Below are 7164 nucleotides of genomic sequence, written 5' to 3'. Positions count from 1 at the left end.
GGTTATATATTGAAATAAAGCTTTTGAAAACCAGTGACGTTCAATTAGAATGCAGTTTAGGTAAAAACGAGCACAGCAATACCTGAATAAAATACATATATACTTACTAGATTTTATAGGTACCTATCCTGGACATAAGCATCTCCTTAAAGTAGTTATAGGATTTAACACAACAAAATCAAAGGAAGAAATATGCGAGATAATGTTAAATTTTAATCCGTAAAAACACACACAAAAATAGGTGAAAACCTCATTTAGAACTTGAGGATGAAGGAAGGTAGACTGGGAATTTGAGAAGCAATTTGTACTTCTCTAGCAGCCATTCAGAACACAAAAATCTACTGAAGAATTCAAGAAATAACGTGTGGTGGCATTTCCTCACTCATTAGAGAAAAATAAGCATCCAGCATTACTCTCAATAAGAATATAAGACATGTGCATTGAAATAATGTAGTACCCAGGGCACCTTCCTACAAAGAGCTGCTGCCTGATGCACAGGACTCTCTTTAGAAACAAGGTCTCCCAAAACACACATTTTGTACCCAGAAATCAGGCTTCAGAACAACACATTTCTCACCAGAGGAATTACCATCTTCAGGTAGAACGGAGGAAAATGTTTCTTTGGGGTTTTTTTTTTCTCTTTTGCCCAATCTTCAGGCAGAATTTCCTTTACACCAAACACAACCATCTTATAGTTTCACATGAAGTTCAAGTTGGAAATGTATAGCCATCAAAATAAACAATCCTCTCCACCTCAGACCCTCTCCTTACCCCATGCCAACCTCTCCTTGCACTGGCACAAGGGTTGATGCAAGTGGAGAAACTGCTCTGGGTTGCCAGTGACCTGACAGTGTTTTACTGGCCCTTCTTCTGGTGGCTTTCTTTAGGTTTCTGCAGCTTTCAGTGTAAATCCAGCTCTGGCTTTATGCAAAGGGCTTTAGGAGTCCTGTCTCTCACCAGAGGTTTCCTGTAAGCCTGAACTAGACATTTTTTCTCTATGAGTTAACTGCCAGGTCATCTTTTTTATTCCTTTAATGTTATTAACCCTGATGTTAATATTAATGTTACCAAGTAATAGTCATAGTAAGTTAAAAACTAATGCTCTGAGAGTGTGGGAGGAAAAACAGAACTTGAGAGACTTCTGTTGCCAAAAAATTGTACTGTAGTTTGCTCACAGTGGGTGGAATAACAGCTCCTGGTGCTCAGGCCAGTGCTCTGCACTCCCTGTAACTGCTCTTAAAGGCCTTGGGAAACATTCAAATTCAATTTGAACCCCTCAATTCTGATTTAGAGTCTCTCAATGCCAACAAAACAACAGCCATGGGAAATCTCAATGCAATGGGAATAGTAGCTCCTGATTTACTCTTCAGTGCTGATGGCCTTCTGCACACAATGGCACTGCAGCTGTGCTGCTCTGTGACATCTTGAGGGGAAAAGAAAGGATTTTATAAAAGTCAAGCTAAAAGCACTGTTTTAAATTTTATTTTTTGAAAGTGTATAAAGCTTTAATTAGCACAACTCAGCTGGAAAGCTTCTAAATATTTGAATAGCAGTAAGATGTAGTTTACTTTTACATATATCTTGGCATAAATTGGGGTCACGTGTAATTATCCAGATGACAGTATCCACTTTGAGATCATTTTAAGAGGATCACATTTTGTGATCAGTGTTGGGAATAACTAATATTAATGAGTGCCACTGAACCTTTAATGTACTTTCGCTTTATTCTTTGAAAGGATTACTTATGTTCAGAGCTTCATTCATATTGGAATAGGCTGTTCCATGTCACTTTTTGTGACAAGTACTAGAGTTCTGTTTTATTCTGTGGTTCCAAAGATAATTGGCAATGTTTAACTAAATATTAAATATGATTCCCCATGAAGGTTTTAAACCTGAATTTTGAGTGTATAAATGTGAGAGATGTTTTGACTATTTTACTTGAAATGTTCTTACACTACACTGAAAACTATATTTAGCTGTTGAAGTCATAGGTTCATCTTTAACTGCTACCAAGGTCAAAATGTTTTTCTGGGGAAAAACACTAGCTATAACTCAGAAATAGAAAATAGTTTAACTTACCACAATGGAGTCTTTCTGTTTTGATCAAGAGTCTTAAATATCAGATATAATTTAGAAGAATTTTACTCTGAGTAAAACTCCTTTGTGCACTAATTATATGGGTTACAGATCTTCCCTTAAAAATACTGCATTATTCCCAGTTGCTGTTTTCTGGTGATTCATACCAGAGTCACTTCCCATTGCAACCCATTATCATTTAATGCACCTTCAACTCTGAGCCAGCCAGGATTACCACTGGGAACTCCTCACTGGGGATCTCACTACAAAATCAGGTGCTCCAGATTCTATTCCTTTCATTCATAACTATCAGGGGATGGGATCCTCCACCTTGTATGTCTGTTAACAGCTTCTTGGACGTTTCTCACTGTCTTGTTTAGTACAGACTAATATCTAGTTCAGCTTAGGGTAAAGTGTTTTAATTGATGTCTGATTTCAAGGGGGATCCCCAGATATTACCTGTATAAACATGCTTGGTGTAAGACACAGAGGAAAGTAAATGTGAACTAAACTTGTCACCTTACTGTATTCCTGTTATGCCTTGACATTGTTCTTACCAAGGTTTTACATTTTGGTTGTATGAATTTCTTTGGGAAGAGTACTTTTTAAATTTGCTTCAGATCCCATGGCAACTCTAGGATGAACAGAGTTTGCAGTTCCAACCAAGCACCAAACAATCTCAAATTTGGTATCCACCTGGCAGACAGACATTTGAAACAAATGCTTCATGTAGAGGAACTATATCCTACATGGGACAACTTCCAACTTCTATTGAGGCAACACTTCTGTTCTTTAAAGTATTCTTTACAGAAACGTTCAAGAAGCATCAGCTGATCCAGCAGGAATTCACTGCACAAATGCTGAGATTTACATCATTGTCTAAAGAAACAATAAATTCACTGCAGACATGAACATCATTGTGTGTTACAGATCCCTTCTCCTCCTGCTTCTGTAACACCCTCACACACCCAACGCTGCAGTGGAAGCCAGTCCAGTTCAGTAACTAGAAACTTATTTCAGATACTCAGATCAGAATTTCTGTATTTCTAAGCAATGATAATTGTTGAAATGAACAGTCAGGAACTACAAGCAACTTGGCAAGTTAACAACACTTCAAAACAGTAGGTAAATGCCACCCTACAGGAGTTGTTCACATCTCTTAGATGAAGACAGTTGATTTTGGAATTAAATTTATACTGAAGCATGAAGACAATCCATTTACCAATTTTGGCAGCTAGTGCTTTGCTTTTGACTCCAGTAGCTCCATAAGCCTTTGATAAGCTCATTATGCATTGTCTGTTTTTCCTTCTTTTTTTCTGTTTCCCCAGAAAAAGGAAAGGATTGGCACACACAGTATGCTGCAACTTGTTGAATCCTGAGTTTAGGATGGAGAGTCTTGCACTGAGGAAGCATCTGTGCTGTGCTCCTTTGTCATATGGATTTAAACAGCATATTCCTCAATGTTACTCCTGGGTACTGTGTCCTGGGAGTTCCAGACAGGTCCTGGTCTCATAACACTTGGCTGTAGGTTCTGGTGCTGTCACACACATGTATTCCCATTGCATCCATACCAATACTTCAGTTACAAACCTCTACACCAGGAAGTATTATTGATTTCATTCCAGTCTGTTGGAAGCAGACAGTTTACATCAGTAGCTCCCATCTAGGTCTTCACTGCAAAACCACCACTTCCTACAATATGGAGAGTAATTTCTGATAGACACCAAATTCCAGGACAGAACTTCTCCTCTTCCAGGGCTATATTATTAGCTAAAGAGTTGTCCTCTTCATTGTGGCTTCCAATGCTTAACTGTGACTCTAGATTCCATTGGAATCTTATCCAGGATCGATTAATTTTAAAAAAAATTTCCTGTTTGTTTAATTTCCTGTCACAGTAACCATGGTGATAAACTGTGCAGGAATTAACAGAATAATTTGAAATATATTGAATAGATAATGTCCCCCCATGTCCATTGTAATGTGTGACATCCTTCAGATATTAACTCAGAACCATGTTACTGTTGAGGTCCAGAGGACTTCCATAAATACTACTAAAGGAATTGATCCAGCTCCCAGCTTTAGCAGGAGGCATCTGCTACCACTTAAAGTGCAGTATTTCACTTTTCTGGCCCAGCTCCAAAGTTCAGCATCACATATGGGCAAGTCCCAGAGCTTTCTATTTATTTATTTAAGAGGAGAATTAAAGCCCAGAACCAGAGCATTATCCACGGTTATTAGCAATGCACTTGTGCTGAAAAGGTTTTAAGGATTTATTCAGCAGTACCAGGAGCAGCTCTATAGGCTGCTTCTCCATTTTATGTTCTTTGCATTACTGTGCAGTGTGGGTTTTCTGTAATACTATTGTGCTATTTGCATTCACTCAAGTAGGTGACTGTGGTGAATTTTAAAGATAAAATGCTTCAAGGAACATACATATGCCGCGCTATATTTGGAGTGAAAAATGAGGAAAAGAGTTTGCAAACAAGAATATAAGTAAGCTGGATATATCATAAACAGTATACAGGAAAAATCATTCTTTAATCATAGGCAGCAAGACATCATTATCTTGGAGTTAAGGTTGCTAAGCAACTTAGCTGGTACAAAACCTACAGCACAGAAACCTTACTGTTAATGAACTCTTAAGTGTGGTAAATGTCCAAAGTAACAGGGTTTAAACTGATAACATTATATTTCATATACTCCCTTATCTGTACAAGCCAGGCAAGTCATAGTCTCATTCCCATTTTTCATTCTGGTAATTTTTCATTTTATTGAGCCCTTTATGACCGTGCAATAATATGGTATAGAAAATGTAGTCTAAAGGACAACGTGCACAATGGACAGTAGAATAAATACCAAGGGATGGCAGAATTTTCAAGACATATTTTCCATTAAAACACAGACTGTGGAAAGTGTCTTACCTGAAGACATCTTGTATGCTGCTCCTCACTTCATTCATAAAAATCCAATAGCTGTAGAACTGAAGGATCTTTTAGGAATTTTGGTCTTTAGGTCTAAACGCTACTTGTCAGTCCAGGTCCATCAGTCAATTTGTCTTCAAGACAAAACTTCTGGAAACTGTTAGCAGAAAGATAAAACAAGTAGGTAATAGTAAAGCCCCTTTCAAACACTCTGTGGACACACTGAATGTGTCACAGTAATTACAAATGGCCCTCCTGGTATTTACTAAATAAGCCTTTGATGTGAAAAAGATGTTGAACACGCCAAAATCATGACTAGAGTTCATCAAGTAGCTCTTATTTATAAGAAAATAAGTCAGGATATGTGAAGCACAGAACAGGAGTAGAGGACAGAGGAGACCACACTAAAATTTTTATTTTTCCCAGAAGAGGCAAAAGCTGAAATCCTCCTCATTCCCGTCAAAACAAAATCCTACAATTTCAGGAACTATCTCCCTGGCTTCTTTCAGCATTGCCCACATCCCTGTGCACTGAGTTTGTCTGGAGCTGACAGTGGTGTCCCCAGAGACTGAATGTGACCCCTCAGTCATTATGGGGCTGAGCTCCTCTCTATGACCAAGCTGCTAAAACAACCCTAAAACCACCATCCCCCGTCCTGGAGCGGAGCTGGGTGGGCTGTGGGTGGACACAGCCTTTCCTGGTACAACGTGCTCCTCCTGCTTCTGTTCCTTACCTGTATTCCAGATTATTATTATTGTAAGTCTTTGTGGGGAAAAAAAAGCAAATTCAAGACAGTGTTATCTAATGAAGGCCATGTCTCAAGCAAAGAATTCTGAAAATTCAAACAATGGCGCTGTCAACTTCAAAATTCAATTGCTTTACCTGATGAAATAAGATTTATTGGGTCATTGTTCAGCTTCTTGGGCACTCTTTTCTGTAGTTCAGACTAAGGGGATAAGTGTAATAAAAGTTAGAATAAATGCATCTAAAGGTGATTCAGAACTTGAGTTAAACAACCTTATTTCCCACATGCCTTTGAACCATCAAAGCTGCAACAGCCCTTACACTAACACTGTCTCTTAACTGAAGGGCTGCAATTACTTATAAAATATGAACTGTGTAACCCTTCAGATTATTTTTTCTGGATCCTTGTTGCCTCAATACTCATCCCAAGGGCTTTTAATCTCAAGCATTTTTCCTCAGCTGCTCCACTGACCATAAAGCATCACAGCCAGACAGGGAGGGGAAGACATTAAACACCCAGTGAAAGATTTCTGCTGACTTGGGTAAACATTAGATCAAGCAAATAACCATGCATCAAACTCTGCCTCGATTAATGGGCTTCAGAGAAACATATTTCATAAGCAGAGCTCACACAAAGAAAACATTCATCCTTGTTTCTCTGAACTTTTTGTGGATGGAGCATGGAGTTAGAGCACCGTGGCAGTGATCTTTTCTGTTGGTTATCAGCACGTGACCATGAGCAGGAGAATTATTACACCAATTTCTCACATAGGAGCCACAGAAGAAGTTGAATAACCAACTGTCCAGAGAGTATGGGCTGTCTTTATAAAACCTGGAAGAGAATACAAATCTCCAGCATCCCCACTCAATGTCTAAGCCAACAGATCAGTTTTACCAACACTGGGACAGCTCTGCCTTTAATGGGTATCAGCTGCCTGGCCTCTATCACCTATGCTCTAAAACCAGCTTTGAATAACTTGTTCTGACTGTCCTGCCAGGCTCTGCCTCGGGCAGTTTGAACTTCCAGATTTCTTTGGCATGAGTCTACCTTTCACTGGATGACACCCACTTGAAGTCCATCTTTCTTCTTCTTTTACTCCTGTGCTCTAAAGGGAAGGTTGTCAATCTCTTGTGACATTACTCACTCCAGTGTAGGAAGTTTGGTTCATTTGGACTAAGAACTCTGCAAACCCATGAGTGGGAATAATTTGTGTCATAATAGCTGTAGATTGTTCTCCGTGGACTTTTTTTTTTCTTCAGTGCCGTTTATAAACACTACTTATAACCAAACTCATGGTTCCACCTTATTTTAGAGCTCTTTAATATAATGGCTTTCCTGTTTTGCTCTCTCTGGGCTCAGGGAAGGGAAGGAAAACCCGAGAAGGAGAAAAGAGAGCCATCATTCTGATAGCTCTGCGGTAAT

This window comes from Pseudopipra pipra, chromosome 3 (genome assembly GCF_036250125.1).
Source record: "Pseudopipra pipra isolate bDixPip1 chromosome 3, bDixPip1.hap1, whole genome shotgun sequence".
In the NCBI taxonomy this organism is placed as follows: domain Eukaryota; kingdom Metazoa; phylum Chordata; class Aves; order Passeriformes; family Pipridae; genus Pseudopipra; species Pseudopipra pipra.
Note: the sequence above shows the minus strand (reverse complement) of the source record.